At 32.3% G+C, this 20813-nt stretch overlaps 1 protein-coding gene across 1 annotated transcript in view; it reads right to left on the bottom strand.

Annotated features, from left to right (window-relative positions):
• The window catches only part of ds (dachsous cadherin-related 1), a 233698-nt gene that overhangs the window by 21865 nt on the left and 191020 nt on the right, over positions 1-20813 (bottom strand). The window lies entirely within an intron of this gene.

Below are 20813 nucleotides of genomic sequence, written 5' to 3'. Positions count from 1 at the left end.
GGATGGGTATTTGTTAGAAGGTATCTACAGATCAGCTCAACAGATCTCGATGTAATTTGGCATACACGTAGAACGTAGTCAGGAAGAACACATAGGGATAATATAACGAAGGGTTGGTTATATTTCTAACCAAAGAGAAACTGAGATTCGTATATCATTTGTTTAATTTAAAAGCGTCATAATTTTTATGCAAATATTCATCAAAAAATGCACGTGTTATATCAAAAATATAAATAACGAATTACAAACATTTTAAAGCAATTTTTATAAGGTTGGCGTTAAATCTTAAAATAATTTGATTACCCAAACAAAGTTGATTAAATCTAAAGTTAAATCATTAAATAGCAGTTATATTTAACATAACTGGTAATTTTCTTAATCCCAACAAGATATCAATTACTTCACCACAAACTTTCTACAGCTAACCGTTTGATAAGGATCATGAATAATTAGAATCGCTTAGATCATAACGTAATAATCAAGAAGTTGTGGGGTCCTTATTATAAAGAGAGTTCTATACATATTGTAGAGCTATGGAATTCTATTACCCTATAGTTCCTGATTGAATGCTTAACGGTAACCGAGTTGTATTGTTTAATGTTCAAGCGGCAAAAGGTTATTTGCAATACGCAAATTGTAATTTGTCTGTTATGAAGATAATTGATAATTTAATTTATTTTAAAGGTGCTAGACCTCTTTTGAACTAATAAATACTGTCTGGAAATACTGTCGACCAATAAACTCTGAATACTGGTTCTAAATGATAGTTATGATTAAAAAAAATGTATATAATGTGTAAAACTATCTGTCGCCCGCGACTGTCCGTGCGGATTTAAAAAATAGTATCCGATTCTTAGACCTATTGAAACTCAGATATAAAAATTCATAAAAATCGGTCAAGCCGTTTCGGAGGAGTATGGCAACAATTGACACGAGAATTTAATATTGGTATAACAAAATCCGAAGTAATTTGCTCTGTGAGGTCTCAGAGTCGCTATTGTGGAGTGGTCATTATTAGCGCTCCTTTTAAAAATAAACGAACGATCAACGTAGGTGTTAAGTGATCGAAAAAACGAAGATAAATAAAACACTGTCGATAATTAGCAAGCAATCATCTTTTTCTCTTTATCAAGCGAATACTATGTATAGGATACAACGAACAGTATTTTCTACTTTAACCAGTACATTCGATATTAGCCTTTAACTTTCTAATCATAACGATTTAAATTGCATGCAATTTATTGACAATCTTTGTAACCGAAGCCGGGGTTCGTACATGACAACGCATGCTGATTAATTGCTCCGGCGTTCAGTGCTAAGATAAATTGTCGTTCTTGCAAAATCAAAGGCGTTTCAAGGGACATTCCGTTTTATGCGTTACTATTTAAGTATTATAATCCATTGGCATCGATTGGTAAAGTAAGTATCAGCCATTTACACGTAAATTCTCCTGTTGTCTTTATTCGTTTATATATATTACTTTCATCTCATATGAAGCGACCAGTATCATTTTCATCATTGTTTCCTCGTTAATGTCAACGTAAGAATCTTACTAATATTATAAATGCGAATGTTTGGATGGATGAACGGATGTTTGTTTGAAGGACTGAACGGATCGCGATGAAATTAGGCATAGATGTAGAACATAGTCTGGAAGAACACATTAAGGTATTTTAAGCCGCGTGGACGGAGTCGCGGGCGACAGCTAATAGCTTTAAGAATTAAGTTAGCAACAAAAAAATTACAGATTTAAGACATTATTATTGACATTCAAGAATGTTTTATTCACAACTCCTAACATAGCTGATAAAATTTACAGTAGAGAATTGTTACCTGAAGAATTTACTTGAGTTCCACAATCTTAATAAAGTCATGGCTAAATTGTTTCAATTAATTTTAATAAAGCTATTATTTATGTAAACTTGGCTCTCACGTTTTGTTATAAATATAATAATCTTATTTACTTAGATAATAAATAGATAAAAGTAACTAATTTAAATTAACTTTATCAATAAAAATCTACAATTTGAACTATTCTGTCTGTAGGCTTCTGTAGCAGCGACAGTAATATTGTTGTCTCTGTTTTATGTAAGAGAATGAAAGAGAAGAAAATGCAATGACAGGATCGATGAGTAAATTTAAATACAGTTCTAAATTCAAAAAACAATTTCCCGCGTTCATTATTCCTTATATTTAAAAAGACAAAAGACATTCCAGTTTGTATTTTAAATGCAATGGCTTGTCTATACGAGTACAGTCGGCCAGTACAATCAGCTTACAAATTGACAGTTAAACTGAACAATAAAAACAAAAAGCGAACACATCCGATGAAACAAAACGTATGGGTTTTGTTTCGTTCATTTTGAAATGCACAAGTAGTTTGCATATAATAATGCGGTGGAACAATAAATCTTGTTCACGTGGTAGAGAAATGAACAACAAACAAAATAGTGATATCCATTAGTAATATAAAATATATACTAATGTTTTATGTATATTTGTATGGAAGAATATGTTAACCTAGTTATTACAATTAATATCGATTTTTAAAATTGAAAATATTTAATCGATTTTTTTTTAAATTTTAACAATTAACTTTTCATTTCGTATAAAGAAAACACAACTTTGATAATTTATTTTTAGCCGACTTCAAAAAGGAGGCTATCAATTCGTCTGTATGTTTTTTATGTGTGTTGATTTTGAAATTATTTTTTAAGTTTGCTTTACCGTTAGTAAAATAATCTTATTAATATTATAAATACGAATGTTTGGATGGATTTTTTAGAAGGTATAGAATCTCTGTATGGATCTAACTGATATTTGGAGGCCACTGAAACTATTTACGTTTTTATTTCGCGCGGACGTAGTTGCGGGCAACAACTAGTTTTGAATATTGTACATTGTTAAGAATAAATTTATGACTCCGTACCACATGTAAAGAACTAGCCAATAGTAATATTTTTATCTTCTACATTCTCTACTGCCATATATAAACATCTTAAGTCACAAAATAGACATTCTTAACTCGCCAACATTTCAAAATATGACGGCAAAGATAACACAAAAGGCGGCTAATACTAAAGTTAAGTTGTTTATATTTAAATTTGCAAGTCTGACTGTACCTACTACTTCAGTAAAAAAGATAAAAGCAACCGTCGTAAGATTTATTGCATACTTTCTGCAACATATCGAGTATTTAAAAACCTTATCAAGAAATGTAACGGTGACTCTCACGCGTCTCAATTAGGTATTTTATCGATGCAGACATTTTTTCTGCATTTCAAAATCATATTGAATGATTAAAGTTGATTTAATTCGGTCTTGTCATCGAGAAATTGATTTAAAATTTACTCTCGTGAATTTGAGAATGAAGTGTTATTAATCAGATGTATTTTTTTTTCTGAGAACGTCGGTTGCTCAGGGTTAAACACTTGACTTATCTGCAGGTCCTGTATTCGAATCCCGCTATATACCAATGTGTTTTTTCGATTTATATAAGTACATTTATCCGACGTTCTTACGATGCAGGAAAATATCGTGATGCAACCTGTACAAATCTGCGAAGAAATTCAAAGATGTGCAAAGTCAATCCGCACTTGACCGTAGTTGACTATGCCATAGTCACCCATGATAGAGTAAGTTCCAAGCCCCTTAGTGGGGATTATAGTGAGCTGATTATATTATTTCTGCCAACATTTAAAAATTATAATAGTCAAGTAAAATGTGTATGATGTCTAGTTTTATTAAAAAAACAACATTGCAAATATCAGCGAGTATTCGCCAGTTCAAAATCCAAGAAAATTTAAATTCAAGAGTTGCATTCAACTCTCGTATCACCTAAATAAAACAGATGCTTTATTTACTCGACGCAAAAACGTATAAATAAATTATATGTAAGAAAAATAATAAAGATTCTCACTCAGTTCAGTTTACTTCGGTCGTAGTAAAGGTTTTTTTGTAATTCTTTTTTTTTTTTTGTGCGGCGCTATGCCGCCCTCTCGTTCCCCTAACATGGCGATCAGGGACTTTGGGATGCAAGATTCTTTATTAGTTTATTAAAAAAATTTAAAAACCAATAAATTACAAAATTTCTTAAAACTATTTACAACTGTTTTTTTTTTTTCATTCAAATTGATTGGCACACAATAATGGAAACAAAAAGCCATTTAAAAATGGTCCGCGTTCAAAGGAAAAAGGTATTGGCGACAGTAGTCGAGGGAGCAAATAAAATTGTTGGTGGACAATACCAGGGTTGGCCTCGAAAGGATTTGTTGCTATTAGTTATATTATAAATAGGCTATGCAATTATAAACCTTACCCAATGAGATTAAAGTATAAATTCCTAAACGTACTACTGTTTTGGTAATTTAAAATATTAGTTGTTACCGTTATTCCTTTCTAGATAAAAAATAAAGCATAATAAGAAATTATGTGGTAAAAATAGTATTAACATTATTCAAAAAAGTTTTAAGAAAACCTTGTAATTGTAGAACAAAGTAAAAACAAATATAGATTCTATATCAAACAAATTGAGGTATAACTCCTTTCAAATATGTTGACGGCCAAGGTCATTGTCACGGATTTTCTTCAACCCGTTGTAAAATAAAAAGAAGCCGAGCAGTAACAATATTTTCGGGTGCATCAGCTACCTTCAAAGTCCAAAGTCAAAATCAGTTCAGCCGTTCTAAAGATTACACGGAACAAACGCGGCCTTGCGGACAGACAGACAGACAAAAAATTTAAATATTGGTTTTTCATTATCAGCACCGCAAAAACATCATATCTACAAAATGTTTTTGTCTGTATTACATACAGACTACAATTTCATTGATATACTAGCTGTCGCCCGCGACTCCGTCCGCGCGAAATTAAAAGAAAACTTTTGGTCGCAGCGTAATGTTATATAGCCTAAAACCTTCCTCTACAAATGGACTATCCAACAAAAAAAGAATTTTTCAAATCGGACCAGTAGTTCCTGAGATTAGCGCGTTTAAACAAACAAACAAACAAAGTCTTCCACTTTATAATATTAGTATCGATTTAAAGATGTTTTATGTCGACTATATTACGTGTCTATATAAATAGTTTGACAAAGATGTTGTAATGTCTCGTGAAGTCTTCATTGGTCAGAGTAATTTGAAGAGCCGTCATTACCAGTTTAAATAATAAAAACTAGTAATGACAGTGGATCTAGACACAGCGAAGGACATCGTTAGCAAAAGATATGCGTAACATACAGTCAGTTTTTATATCTGTCCATGTGATCCTCCTTGTTTAACACTTACAACGTTTTAATTATATATCTCATTTCGTCCATTACGTGCGTTTATGACAGATTTTTCTGTTTAATTGTATTTATTATTTTCTGATTCCTTTAATTTTTTAATGTAATTAGGCGTATTAATTTTGTTATCAAATATATAGGATGCGACAGTTTTGATGTATGGATGTTTGTTAGAAGGTACCTCCAAAAAGTGTCAACGGATCTCGCTGAAATTTAACATAGATGTAGAACATAGTCCGAAAGAACACATAAAGTGTTTTATTAATTCAATCTAGGAAGAAAATCTTTGGATGCAAGCAAAGATAATAAATAAGCAGAGGTACTAGTTTTATATTAAACAGACATTTAATATATGAATGTTCGTGTCGTTTTATTTTTCGAAACTACAATACTAAGGGATGAGTTGCATCAACTAACTATAACTATAACCAGCGCCTTGACATCTGTTAAATCTACGGTTGCGCAAAAATTCATTGCATTATTTTAACTATCGTCAAATTGACGTCATATTTAACTGTAACTATAATGAATACTCTAACCGATGATTTGATGCAATTCACCCTAAAGCATTTAAAGTACCTTTATATCAGATCGTTCATTTATCGCTTTCATACGGGAAATGTTGGGAGCTATATCTGAATAAACAACGCACTGTTGTGGTTTCTTAATTGTCTTTACAAGCCAGCCTCTCGCTGACCTTTGCAATCCCTTCGTTTTGTTCATTAAACACTTCATTGTATTTTAAACGATACAAAATGTATATTTTTCATGTTACAATTTAAATTAAGTCCTTTATTTGCATAGGAATTTCATTGTTACCGGAATGAAGACTATGCCCATTTAATGTCGAGAGGAATAACTTTTTACTGACGGTAATGGTTAAATTGCTTTTGCATTATCGAACTTGTTTTAGTTTTTATTTTCGGACCTTGAATAGTACATGATATTCTGTCGCATAAAAGCTAGTTTTCGTTATAATTGCTTCTAGAGATGCAAGGCCGGCAATGCATCTGTTCCAAGTTTCCGTTGCTAGTTTACCGCCTTTTCTGATATAAAAAAACTAACTTTACCCATGAACTCTTTAACTTGTTAGGTTAGGTATAACTAGAGTGTAAGAAAGATTTAAAACATGTTTTAGTTTCCTTCTCTATCTTATATGTATATAAAAATCAATTGCTGTTCGTTAGTCTCGCTACCAGTAGAGAACAGCTGAACGGATTTATCTTATCTTGGTATTGAAATGTTTGTGGAGGTCTAAGGAAGGTTTAAATGGTGAGAAAAATTCGAATAATTGCCGGGAAATAATTAAGTTTTTTAATTCCACGCGGACGGAGTCACGGGCAGCTAGTAAGTAGATAATAATAAGCCACTTTAAATTTCGTTGCATCATTGCACAAAAACAACTAAAATTAACTTTTATTCAAAAAAGAAGCTTAAAGAGTGTGGAATAAAGACAAGTACATACCACGTACTTACGAGTTCTGCATACCCACACAAATTACGACAATTCTCGGGCAAGTGATGTGCCGACAGATGTCAACGGTGTCGCGCTGTGAACGCATTTGCGGAAGGGACATCCGACACCTTCGGGTGTAGTGTGTTCTCAACCTTTATTGTAGTGTGTGTGTCACCGTCAAATTGTCGTCATTTGATTTCACTATAAACAGTCATGTCAAAAAATGTATAGAAAATAACTTTCGATACATCACGTGATTGCCGTCAGTTTCATACCTTTCTGAAGTTCGTTATGGAATCGCTTCTAAATTTAACTTTTAAATGATATAAGCATAGAATTTTTTTAAATTGATTAATGTAGGCAACATTGTAAGAACATTTTATAGTAAGTGCAGAATAAAAATTTCACAGAATATAAAATGTTGAAAAATGACACGTGACAGTTCCGTTCAACAGGTTATACATTCGGATGAGGTTATAAATTTTATGAGATTATAATTTCATAATTTAACGGTGACATGAGACTGTGTGACAACCCTTGTGGGATAGTATATCCTGCGGTTTGGTTAATGTCGACTAAATAATGTCTGGGCGCGCTTTTACAATAATAAGGTTAGGGCTGAAACAGTTTTTTAAGGTTGTGGTGCAAGTGATTTTCCGCTGTTATCTATAAATTATAATTGTTTAAAAATTTTAAGAAAAGTGCCAGAAAAAAAAGATAATTTAATTTATACGCTGATAGCGTAACATAATATATTTACTAATATCCCTGTTTAATACTGTTATCTCTGTTTTGTCAAAGGCAATGACAGGGATGACGATATATTTTATACAAAGATTTTGGTCTCAGGAACCGACTCCAAATAATTAAAAATAATAACTAAGAAATAATGTGACAGAACTTGACAAAGTCGACAATTTCTTTAAAAGGCCGAAGAACACACAACGGATAAATGGTTAAACTTTATTGTGTTACAAATAACAACGTTTTTCGTTTGGCATACGGCCTAGAGGATATAATTTACAGATTCGTCGTACACATTTAAAGAGATCGAATTTCTTTTAATTTATAAAGACGCGTTGACGAGGAATCAGATCGACGGCGTCGTGCGATACTTCTCACTTGGTTAATATGAGATACGATACGTCACGCCGTATCAAGTACAGAGAAATCTGATACTAATACTTGGTGTTATATTGTTGATACCATTCTATTAGAAGCCATAGAATGACAAAAAGACTTTGAACAAAGCTTCTGTATCTTTTCCACAAATTTTTTGGAGTTAACGAACACAGATATTTAAATATTAGTAAGATTTTTTTAAATGTTTAGATGGATGTTTGTTAGAAGGTATCTCCAGAGCAGCTTAAGGGATTTTGGAGACATTTGTCACAAATGTAGAACATATATGCTACTAATTTCGTTTTAATTTAATTCCCCGTGAATGGAGTCATGGACAACTAGTTAAAATTACTTATGATTGTGAACGCCCGACGATGCGATCGATTATGCATCCGCGGCACAAGCGCGGCGATCACTAGTGGTCCCCTCGAGTTCGCCTCGGCTATACGGGTAATTAGAGATAAATATATTGTTTAATTATTTCAAATGCAATTCGCCTGGCTCATTACAATAGCGTTTGTAGTTTGCGCCAGACAATCCGGTGGCTGCGGGGCGTTAGTTGTATTACCACGTAATGAATTTCAAAAAGTGTTGAAGCCCACACCCGGCCGCTAATTGATGCAAGCCGCTCATTATTATCTAAAATTACGGCGGTGGTACAAGTGATAAGCGATTTTTATCAATATTATTTAATATAAATCCAGCCAAACGCAACAGTGATGGAATACGATATTTTGTAGAATGTAGAGCAACATGTTAAACCAAATCTTGAAAATTCTTCGATGAAATGGAAAAGGTAAATTAAAAAATACTCTGCTATTTTAACACTATCTGTAGTAGGTTTATTTAAAACGCAAACAGTAAAGGTAAAAGGTACGTCAAACTCGAAAGCATATGAATTATTCCCGCTATCTCCTATCAATTAGGCTAAACATTTATGGTTCTCGTAATATGCAGTGTGGGAGCGAGACAAACGATGGTTGAGGTTATGAATGTGTGAGAGTTGGGTAACTATTAAATTGAAATTTAGTATGACCTTTGAGCCCGCCGCCTCGCCGTCGAGATTCATAAAGATTTTAGAAAGAAAATTGGACGTTATGTTTGTGAGTGGCGCGCTTGGAGCCAGCCTAATGGCAGTTCGATAACTCCTGTAGTTTCGTATGTTGTAATATAATACATACTATGTTATTTGTTAGTTCGTATGTGAGATAATAAGCAAGCGGTCGCATCAAACTAGGGAAAATTGAAAACTTAATGTACCCAATTCTTTCGGGTACAATCACTATCTTATCTTGAAATCATTATAAAATATTTATAGTAATCACCTATGCAATATGCTTTAAATTTATATAACAATTTAAATGCTTCATATAAGTAGTTTATTGAAACCCAGACCTAACCGACACACAAGAACATTTGTGTGTTGTCTGAAGATCAATTTTATCCATTTTAAAAACTTACTAATATTATAAATGCGAAAGTTTAGATTTAGATGGATGGATGGATTTTTGTTTGAAGGTATCTCCAGAACGGCTGAACGGATCTCAATGAAATTGAGCATAAATATGGAGTATAGTCTGAAAGAAGATATAAGCTAGTTTTAGACATTAATATTTAGAATCCTTTGTCGCGAATGACGTGCTTTCGTTACAAAGTCTAGTGTCAGAATGAATAGTGTGGGGTGAAACGTCGACATTTTAGTAAGGCTAGTGTTGTGTCAATACACTGGTACATGTATTTCTTCCTAACATTACTAATTACGTTTTTCTTAATTCCGCGCGGAGTCGCGGGCGACCGGCCAGTACTTACATAAAAAAAATCATACCTAAAATTCCATTATTTGCAAAAGATAATTAAAACAGGAAATTGCATGAAATTACTTTAAATGTCGTATATTGAACTTTTCAACAGGTATATAATTACTTTTGCAATTGGAGTAAATCTGTCCTTCAGTACTATGAAAATAATTATTACAGTACAATGAAGTAAGATTCCAGTTCTTGGTATATGATTTATTGCGCCTTTCAATTTGATTTGTTTATTGATTTTATACGCTTTTGTTCATGTATCGGTACAGTACTGTTGTGCAAATCTATAGAATAACTTCAGTCTTTAATTGACATTAAAATTAAGCTTCAATTACAGTACTTATAAGTCTAATTGTAAGTGTATACTAGGTGTCGCCCGCGACTCCGTCCGCGTGGATATATAAAAAAAACTTAATTAGTGTAGCCCACCCATCCATCCACATCACATCCATCTAAACATTCGCATTTATAATATTAGTAAGTTAAATAAAAAGCAGCTTTTCAAGGCATAAATTAGAAAAAAAAATGAACAAATAGTATCCTATGTCCGTCTCCAAGCTCTAAGCTACCTCCACACCAATTTTCCTTTAAGTGATTACTTCATCTCTCAAGGCTCAAGAGTTATTATAATTTCTCACGAAAGTTTGAATAATTTGATACTTTTACTTTAATTTTTAGGATTTATTTTTTACTAATGTATCACGTAAATTAATTTACAGTATTTTATAAAATTAGAACCAACCGGTCTTCATTATTAACGTATTGAACTTTAATATTAACAACATAAATTGTTGCAATTTTATAATATGTCTCATAAATTAATAATCAAACAGTTTGAAACAGTGGGTGTTGTTTGATATTGAAAAAACATATAAAATATTGTAAAAGTTCAATGAGCCAAGCTAATTATAAATTCGAAATTATTAAATAGATTATTAAAATCAATACGCTACATGTTAATCAGACGTCAAATGTGATTTATTCATAATTCGCAAAAGGATTTTAATGTAAATCAATTTTAATACTGGTTATTAATAATTTAAAAAGAATATTTAATATTTAAATGTCTCATATATAACTAATTCATAATATCAATTAGCTTAAAAGAAATGTTTCAGAGAAATATAATATAAATTGTTTGTATTTATATGTGTTAAGAGTACGTAAAGATGTATAGTTAATTAAAATTAGTTCAACGGTAAAAAACTTCGGTCGTACAAAACTAGAGCGTCGATAGCTCAGTGGTTAAGCACTTGACTTGTAATCTGCAAGTCCCAGATTCGAATCTCACCATGTACCAATGTGTTTTTCGCTTTTTGATTTACATACACGATGTTCTTACGGTGAAGGAAAACATCGTAATGCAACCTTCACATATCTATGAAGAAGTTAAAAAGATATGTGTGAAGTCAACCAACCCTTACTTGGTCAGCATCACCATGGCTAACTCACCCCTAACTTAGGGTAGGCTCCGAGTTTCTGTGGGGACGTATAGTGAGCTGATGATGATACATAAAAAACTTTAAAGACGAATACAGAACCACTTTATTTTTGAAGTCCAAGAAAATAAACTTATCAAACAAAACACAATTTCAAATTCAACATTTAAACACAAAAGATCTACTATTCATGAATCAGTAAACACATTTTGAACACGAACACAACTCACTAAAACAAAAGAATACGAAATGCCAATCAACCATCGTAAAAAGAACTCAATTCACTTAAAGAATAGTCTATCGAGTCTTCACGTCCTTTACAAATATATTCCAGACTTTTATTTTACAGCGCTTAATATGTTAATATATTCTAGATCCAAAGCTGACGAACACATGCCAATTTAGAATCGACTCTGTAGAGGCGTTAAACAAGAAAGCGTTGAAAGATGCGCAATACATTTATTTATATAAAAGTCTTTTATTTTTTTAATTGAATTGAAAATTACGCAAATATATGCGAATTGGTTGAGACATGAAACTTTTAAGAACTCCAAAGATGTTTCATTCTCAATTTGTCAATTTTAGGGCACTTCAAAAGATTTTTTACGGTTATTAACGGTTATTTTTTATCTGTGGAGGTCTATCTATGTATTTATATGGATAAACTCTTTTTATCTGTGCAGAATAAAAAAAAGATTACTAGTGTGTCCAGACAATGATGTAATCTATGCCAAATTTCAGCGAGATTCATGCAGCCTTTCTGGAAATATCTTCTAACAAACATCCATCCATTCATCCATTGAAACTTTCGCACTTATAATATTGGTAACAAGTAGTTTTATCTTTTGTTTTCAAGTACATATGAATACAAAAAAAGACAAGAATTTAAATCTATAAACATAACGAAAACATAAGAAGGCGAATTAATTTTAATGCTGCATTAGTTAACAGGTTTCTGACTTAACTGTGAACTGGGATTAAACATACCGACAGATCGACGGCCGAATTTCGTCACAAATGTCAATGATTAGCAACACCCACGTATCCGTCACTGACTTAGGCGACATATTCAAATTGCGCCCACAAAAAGTAGATTAAAATATTATTTAATATTAAGTATTATCGGCTTGAGTATTGAATGGGTGTTAAGTAAAGAATGTTTATATGTATCTGTAATGGATGGATGGATCTTTATTGAAAGGTATCTCCAAAATGGCTGCATGGATCTCGCTAAAATTTAGCTTAGATTTAGTCTGAACACATAGACGCGAAACGCGAACGGAGGCGTAGGCAACAGCTAGTGCATATAACAATAGTAAACATAATAATAAGAAACACCTATTTAATAGATAAATGTATAAATTAATAATTTTATTCATGACATAAGAATTACGGATATGGCATTAAATGTTTTTCTCATTTATTTACTGTAAATATTTTGATTTCTCTTAAATTTAACTTTCAAGTATCAATATTCATTAGTCGTACTACACGTTGTAGAATAATAATTATAGTATCAATTTAAATGTAACTTAATTACAATTATTTGGTTACACTATAAAAATCATTTAAGGCTTAATGTGTGGACATCCGGGTTTCTAATAATTTATACACCGTATCAAAAACTATCAATTACGAAACGTTTGGATAAGATAGTTTTTATTTGATTATAATCCCATTTAGAGCAATAATAGTTCGATTCCCATTGGATATCGCACTTGTCTTGTATAGAACAGAAGTTCCCAAAGTGAAGTCTATAGCGAAATTTGGCTCTAAAACACAAGATACTCTGATCGACCTCACAGCCAATGGCGACTCAAGAGCACTTTCCTGATTGGTTGATTCATACGTATTAGTTGAAGCAACCAACCATGGTAATCCCTTTTTTAACATGTCAACTGTTCATTCTTACGGTGATGGAAAACTTCGTGATTCTACCTGCACATATCTGAGAAGAAATTCAAAGATATGTGTGAAGTCAACCAACCCGCACTTCTAATCACCCTTAACTTAGGGTAGGCTCCGAGCCTTTGGTGGGGACGTATAGTGAACTGATGATGATGATGATGAACTGTTCATTCAAGTAGATAAATTTAACGTCTGGGTTTAATTGTGAATGGTAGGCAACGTCGTAGAACCCTCTTAACTAATTAACAACTCTATTATACCGTTACTAGTGCCGGCGTTAGCGTAGCATGCGGTGTAGTGACTACCTAGGGTCAGAAGACTGCCAGGTCTTCGAATTACACAGTTTCGAATAACTATGTAAATTCTATTAAAGACATGGCACAAAGGAGGGCGCCACTAGAGCTAAAACCGATACTGACATTAAAGTCTTCAGTTTGAAACGGTCAAGGTTCCGACTTTGTTTTTTTTCGTGTGTCGCAGCTCAATAAAGTTTGGGAATCATTGGTACAGTGAGCCATTAGTGCTATCTCATTATTCAGTACTAGGCATAAATCGCGCTAATGCCCCCATATCTTATACATCTCAGGGTAGTTGCTTAATTAGAATGAGCTTGGCCGCGCTCGCCGGCGTCGCGTCAAGGAACCGTGATTAAATGGACATGGTAATTATATTTTTTATGGAATGTATTTAGAAAGCAAACACCAGCTTTTTTGTCGAACGATTAACACTTTTTTATATTGTTTCATTTGTTTTTATGATAAATTTGTAAACAATGATCGCGCCTTAAACCATCATTAAAACCGAAAGAATTGTTTTGTTGACTTCAATTAAAAATGAGTTAGTGAAAATTTAAATACTAGCAACTATTGCAAAGTGAGGGTCAATAGTCATGTTTAAATTTATTAGAGTGTCTTGTATGTTAACATCTTTGGGATACTTTGAACCAACTAAAGAATACTATTAAGGCGATATATTTTCTTAGGGATATTTTAATATTTCGTTGCAACAATGTTCGCTTGAAGGACAGAGTATAAATAATGTATGTTGTATTAGCACATTCCTCCCCACCGTCCACCTCCGACCCCCCGTCGCAAACATTGATGCATTATAGTGCGAATGAAAGACTGGCCAGTGAATGCGGTAAATTTCATACATACAACATAAACAGTTATTTAGACCTTGTATGATGTATGTATAAGGTGTTAGTTTTTGTTTTTTAACAAGTTGTGTAGATCAAGGGATGTAAATGTACGCGTCCATTGGCACGTGCCGGACGCACCGAACGCACGCCCCGCAACGGATTTTAGTTTGCTTTGTATTATGTTGTGCGTCCGTCGTCTGCGCGCAACGCATCGCATCAAGACAAAGCAAATATGCTTATTCCGTGCGTGCGGTGCGTCCGGCGCAATATTGGAAATTATGGGAAAAATGTTACATCCAATATTTCGTTGCCTAAAGATTGTATTATGAGAAAAAAGTGCCAAACATTCCGAAAAAATCCAACTATTATTACATTCTCATCTCATCAGGTAATAACAAATGGCAGATTAAATAATTAAATAATTGTTTATTAAATAATAATCCCGTCTTCATTAAACAGCTTGTTTACAATTAACAAGGGCCTGTTCACAGACAAGAAAACCACTTAGCCATAATGAAACTAATTATACACCGCCCACTTAGCGAAGTTTATACTGACTGTACTTGACGATGACAAACCACTTATTGCTATATTATAAACTAGCTGTCGCCCGCGACTCCGTCCGCGTGGATATACAAAAAATTTAATGGATAGATAAGTTAAATAAAAAGCAGCTCTTCAAGGTATAAATTCGAAAACAAAAAATATCCTATGTCCGTCTCCTGGCTCTAAGCTACCTCCTCACCAATTTTCAACCATATCAAGCTATAGCAAGCAAGCTGTTCTCGAGTTATAAATAGTGTAGCTAACACGACTTTCTTTTATATATATAGATATTAGTTGTCGCTCGCGTCTCAGTCTGTGCGGAATCAAAAAATATTACTTAATAAAGCCTTCGTGTCCTACCAGAGTACGTTCTGTATGTGTGTCAAATATCATCAAAATACGTTTTGCCGTTCCGTAGATACCTTCAAAAAAACATCCATTTAAAATTTCGCATTTAAAATATTAATTAGATTTTTGCAACGTTTAGACAACTTTAATTATATTAACAGTTGAATTACTTTTATGAATAAATGTACAACGTTTCTAAAATGCACAGGTGAATTATTAGTATTTTACTAAGAGGTACACTTGAAAAGAAAAGTTTTTACATAATTTTTTTGTCTCTACTCTATGGATTATCAAATCTTTTTTAAAAAAGTAAGCGATAGTAATTGAGCGTAATCAATGGGTTATGGTGACTACAAAATATCCATTAAAACTACCAAATATACTCTTATAAACAAACTAGATCAGTTTTTGACAAACAAAAAAAAAACAAATGCCTTCGCACGGTTGTCACGACAGTGTTATACATAAATTGCGAAACACTTACATAACTTTCACACTATAAACTTTTACTGTTGAGTTTCCCTTCCCTGCCGCGATCACTAAATAATCAATTACATTGGCACGTTCTATTTCCTCGGCACTTTCACAGTTGCTAGCAAACATTAGCAATAACTTTAATGGTGCGTAGGGATCTAGAGATTCGAAATCGAAGAGTTGTTTTCTATTGAGAGAAACTGTTATGAAGATTTATGCACACTACGTAATACACGTTGATAAATAACTATAATTTATTTATTAGTTAAAGTTATATATGCATTTTAATTGCAATCTGAACTTTAGTGGTAATAAATTTAAAATATCAACAAACTTTGCAGTATCAAAATATGTAAAATGCCTTTTAAAGCAATTTGATATTAATATTGAATAATATGTAATGTTAGTGATTAGAAATGCATAGGTTTTGGTTGGTTTTGTTATGATTGTTTTCCATAAAGATGGAACTTTTTTCTAAATGTAAGCAACCTAAATATTTACTAAGCTAAGTATAACTCTACAAGGTCTGTCTGAAATTAAGATTTGTATCCGCGATATTAGATAAGGAATAACCGTTTATAAAAGCTAATATCGAATAATAAAATATTTTAAATTAAATGCTATCGAATTACGCGTGCGACAGTACATTTACAAGAAAGCCGCGGGCGACGGCCGGTAAGTGCGAAGCGGCTACTGTCCGAATGTAGGGCAACACCAACTAATAAAATATCAATATTATATCGATATCGAGTTATCGATGTATTAAATATATCGATAAATCGATTTATATCGAGATAATCTATTTTAATTTAAAATACTTTTATTTTCCAGTTTTTTTTTAAATTTTTTTTGTGGTTTAAAAGTCAATCTGTCTTTGATATTTAAACAAATAATTATTAATTATTTATTATACATTAAGAGACAATTTATAGGACAAATTGTAAAATAATAACTGGATAAATTACAAATTTAAATAATTAATTAATGAGCCCTTGCCAATTCAATCTTTTACAGTCAATTCAAACATATGAACATAACTAATTACAAGTACATAGTTAATATTATTTCCATTCAAAACTTGACTATGATTAAGTAAATGATATAAACTATGGAAACCTTGATGCGTATCGGAATATAATCTAACGGTTAACTGATAAATACCTAATAATATCAAAACAAATTAACGTTGCATACGCTATAAATAAGCTGTCAGAATGAACAATCTGTCCTACATACGCCCGCGCAGACCTAGGAACTCGGTCGACAGCAGACCTTGACTATATAGATACGGACTAGACACAACTGTAGTTGTACTAAATAAAACCTGTCACTTTTCCTACGGAGTGACAAGATACAATCACATATGTATACTAACAAAGATCTTTATGAAAACATATTCTGGACTTAATGTTTATTTTTATATTAAAGAGATTCACACCGCCTTTTAGGTCTTGTCATTTAATAGTTAAAGTAGAACTAAGCTGGTTCAGTTAAGCTTGTACTCTGTCAGAAGACTAGAATACAAGATTTAATTATGGTAATTCATCGTTTAGTGAAATTCTATTTCAAACTATCAATTTCTAGTTTATATTAAAATAAATAATCTTACTAATATTATAAATGCAAATTTTTAGATGGATGGATGGATGGATGATTGTTGCGAGGTCTCTGCAGAACGGCTTTACGAATCTCGATCTCGATGTAATTTGGCATAGATATAGAACATAGTTTGGAAGAACACAAGGGCTTCTAATATTTTTTTAATTCATCGCGAATGGAACCGCGGTCAGCTAGTCTTTAAATAAAAATAACTAGTAGCAATTAATTTGTCGCAAGTTTTATCGTAGTTTTTAACATGATGTTTTTCTTAATGGTTTGCATGAGAGATAATGTTTTCGATACGACAAATGGAAGCAATTTTATAATTGACTTATATTAAATATATAAATTGCCTTACGGTTAACTTTAAAGGCGGTAACAGTAAAAATCATGTAATGTGAATGCGAAGGAAATTGCTTGAATTATATTTATTTAGTGCACTTAAATGGTTATTATAATTTCCTTTCAAAGCCGGTAAACTTAAGTGTATAAAATTTATGACATTTTACTTCGCTTTGCCTCTTCCTTATTTATAAATTACTAGCTGTCGCCTGCGACTCCGTCCGCGTGGATATATTAAAAATTTAATACATAGATAAATTAAATAAAAAGCAGCTCTCGAAGGCATAAATTCGAAAAAAAAACAAATAGTATCCTATGTCCGTCTCCTGGCTCTAAGCTACCTCCTCACCAATTTTCAGCCATATCAGTAAGGCCGTTCTTAAGTTATAAATAGTGTAACTAACAAGACTTCCTTTTATATATATAGATAAAATGAAATAAGTAACGCTGTTAAATGCTGTAGATTCCGTAATTTCTGAATTGAAAAACATTTGAAGTTTGAAACTATATGTGTATTTGGAAAAATAGTATAAATAATATGGTGATACACATTTTAAAATGTGTATAGATGTTTGTAAACAAAATTATCTTGTAACGTTTCAAATGCGAACGTTTAGAGAGATGGTTAGAAGGTATCATCAAAACGGATGCATGGATCTCGATGACATTTCACATAGATATAGAACACAGTATGGAAGAACACATAGTATACTAGTTAAGTTTTATTTTAATCCCGCAGAGACGAAAGGTCGATAGTTAATTTATATTTCGTTGACACGTGTTTAAAAGCTAGCAAATTCTTGTAGCATTCCTGACATGTTCGTATAAATCCGATTAACAAAACGAAGAACCAGATCGTTGACGACTTCATTTTGAACTTACTTACCAATTCAAATACTTTACATAGAAACAAGGTGAAATTGAAAATTTAAAACACTCCCGATATGGAGAGACTAACTTGAACATTGCTGAACTTGTATATCGACATAGTACTGAATAATCTCCCCACAAAAACATAAAACATACTTGAAGGCGACCTGTTTTTGTAGCCTTTCTCATAGTGATGTATTTATAGTGAGTATAGAAACAATGTATTAAAAATCCAGAAGAATAAAGAACGGAATAGAGAAGTCAATAATGCATGGCTGACATTTTTGTTTATAAAAAAATAAATTTCAGTTTCATAAATTAGTTTAGGTATTTAGCTTGTTTATATTACGACAAACATGACATGAAAGTAAAGAAGGCATTTAGTAAATAATCCAAAAATAAGAAAGCCAAAGTACTCATTCAAATAGCTTCATCTTAGATTTGTCGTCCATTTGATATAAGCTCTATCGACTAACAAGCATCGAGCCCATTCAACTTCCTAAGTGACGTTTGGGAAGTCAAAATAAATCCAATAGAAACTGAAGATCTAAACCAGAGCTTCAAAACAACCGAAGTAACAAGTACACTGGCTGACAGAATTAAATACCCAGCTCACGTCCACATTATTTATTTAGACACGGCAAAAAAGGTCTCCGTTCGGATCATTAGTGACCGAAACCAGTACTCGGTGGACAGATACGTCTTATTCAGCTGTGTAGAAATAAGATGCGCCCTCTAGTGAAATATTAGATGCAAACTAACAAGGGGAAAAATGTCGCGCCGCATTTACATATAGATATGGCGATGCAAGAACGGGTTCAACTTGCGAAGGGAATTAACACAAATTATTTTTTAAGTAGCAAATATTTTTAGCCTCAGAAATTTCTTGACATATCGATGTTATTATAAGAAATATGAAGATTAGTTTCTTTCTCCAGACAAATTACGTTAATTTATTAATTTTCTGTCATTGTACTGTTTGTTTTTTTTTACGTTTTTCTTAAATATTTTTGCACTTTAAGGGTATTGCAATTTTAACTGACGCTGTCCTTCATAGTAAGGAATTTACTAATGATGCAGTGAGAGGATGATTATATTACCTGCTATTAGGAACATCGCTCAAAGAATTGCTAAACTTAAGTATATATTTTAAACGCATTTGGATATCATTAGATTGATTATCTTATAATGTATTTGTTCATAACCATTGCAATTCTTAACTGTATTAAAAGTTGTCGCCGAGACTCTGTTCGCGCGCAATTAAAAAAAAAATTAGCTAATGTGGTCTTCCAAACTATTTTTATTTTATTTATTTAACCTTTGTACACAATTTAAAGTTTATAACATTACAAAGAAATACAATGATGTACAGGTTAGCTCTAAAAGAGTTCTCTTACAGCTAACCTTGCGATACAGAGAGGATGTATAGCGGGTAATAACAGTATGTGTACAAGTAAACATAACTATATAAATTAACTATATAAACTATGTTCTACATCTGTGCCAAATTTTATCAAGATCAAGTGAGCCGTTCTGGAGATGCCTTTAAATAAATCATCTAATCATTCCCATTTATAATATTAGTAAGAAATAAAAAACCGGAAACAAAATATGAACTAAAATGAAATAAATAAAAAAAATATTTTATTCAGAATTCTGACAGTAAGTATATTCTGCGACGACATTCAACATTGTAGAAGAATTCCATCTTAAAAAGCCTTTACTGCTTTCAAGCTGAAACTAGAATGTTTTACATATAAAGGACAATTTCAAAGTTTGCAAGTCGTAACCAGAAAGGAGTCGAGTATTTTGTTACTTTGAAAAAGATTTTGTCGCAACGCTGCTCTTTACATTTTTTGTTCTAATTTCAGGCATAAGATTGCGTTTACTAGCTGTCGCTTGCGACTTCGTCCGCACAAATTAAAAAAAATAACATTATTAGTAGTATATATAATATGTTCTTCCAGTTTGTTTTATATGTATGCAAAATATGAGCGAGATCCGTTCAGTCGTTCTGACCTTCAAACAAACATCCATCCATCTAAACATTCTCATTTATAATATTAGTGAGAAGATTATAAATTTAAATAAAACGACTGGAATAAAATGAAACAACTGGATACAGTTATATCCAAGTTATCTAGTAATCCTAACAAAATGCTTGCAAAATATAATTTCCTAGCGTATAAACAACGTTCTGAAAATCGCACCTAGGTCTATCAAACGCTAGGTCATCTTAAAGCCCTCGCGTGTCTCGACTTAGCGGACTTGTAATCTAATAGTTAAATCGCAATTGTACAAACGAACCCTAAGCGTGTTGCCATCAAATAAATCAATGCTCATCGTAAACTTACCATATTCTACGTGTATATTTGTGGAAATGTTCTATCTCTGTAGCGGGGAAAGTTTTAATGCTTAATGATTTGAATTTATCAAAACATTCGTCTTATTAACATAACCAGAAATAAATAACATA

This window comes from Papilio xuthus, unplaced genomic scaffold (genome assembly GCF_000836235.2).
Source record: "Papilio xuthus unplaced genomic scaffold, Pxut_1.1 DF828952.1, whole genome shotgun sequence".
In the NCBI taxonomy this organism is placed as follows: Eukaryota; Metazoa; Arthropoda; class Insecta; order Lepidoptera; family Papilionidae; genus Papilio; species Papilio xuthus.
This window is presented reverse-complemented; position numbering and strand designations above follow the sequence as displayed.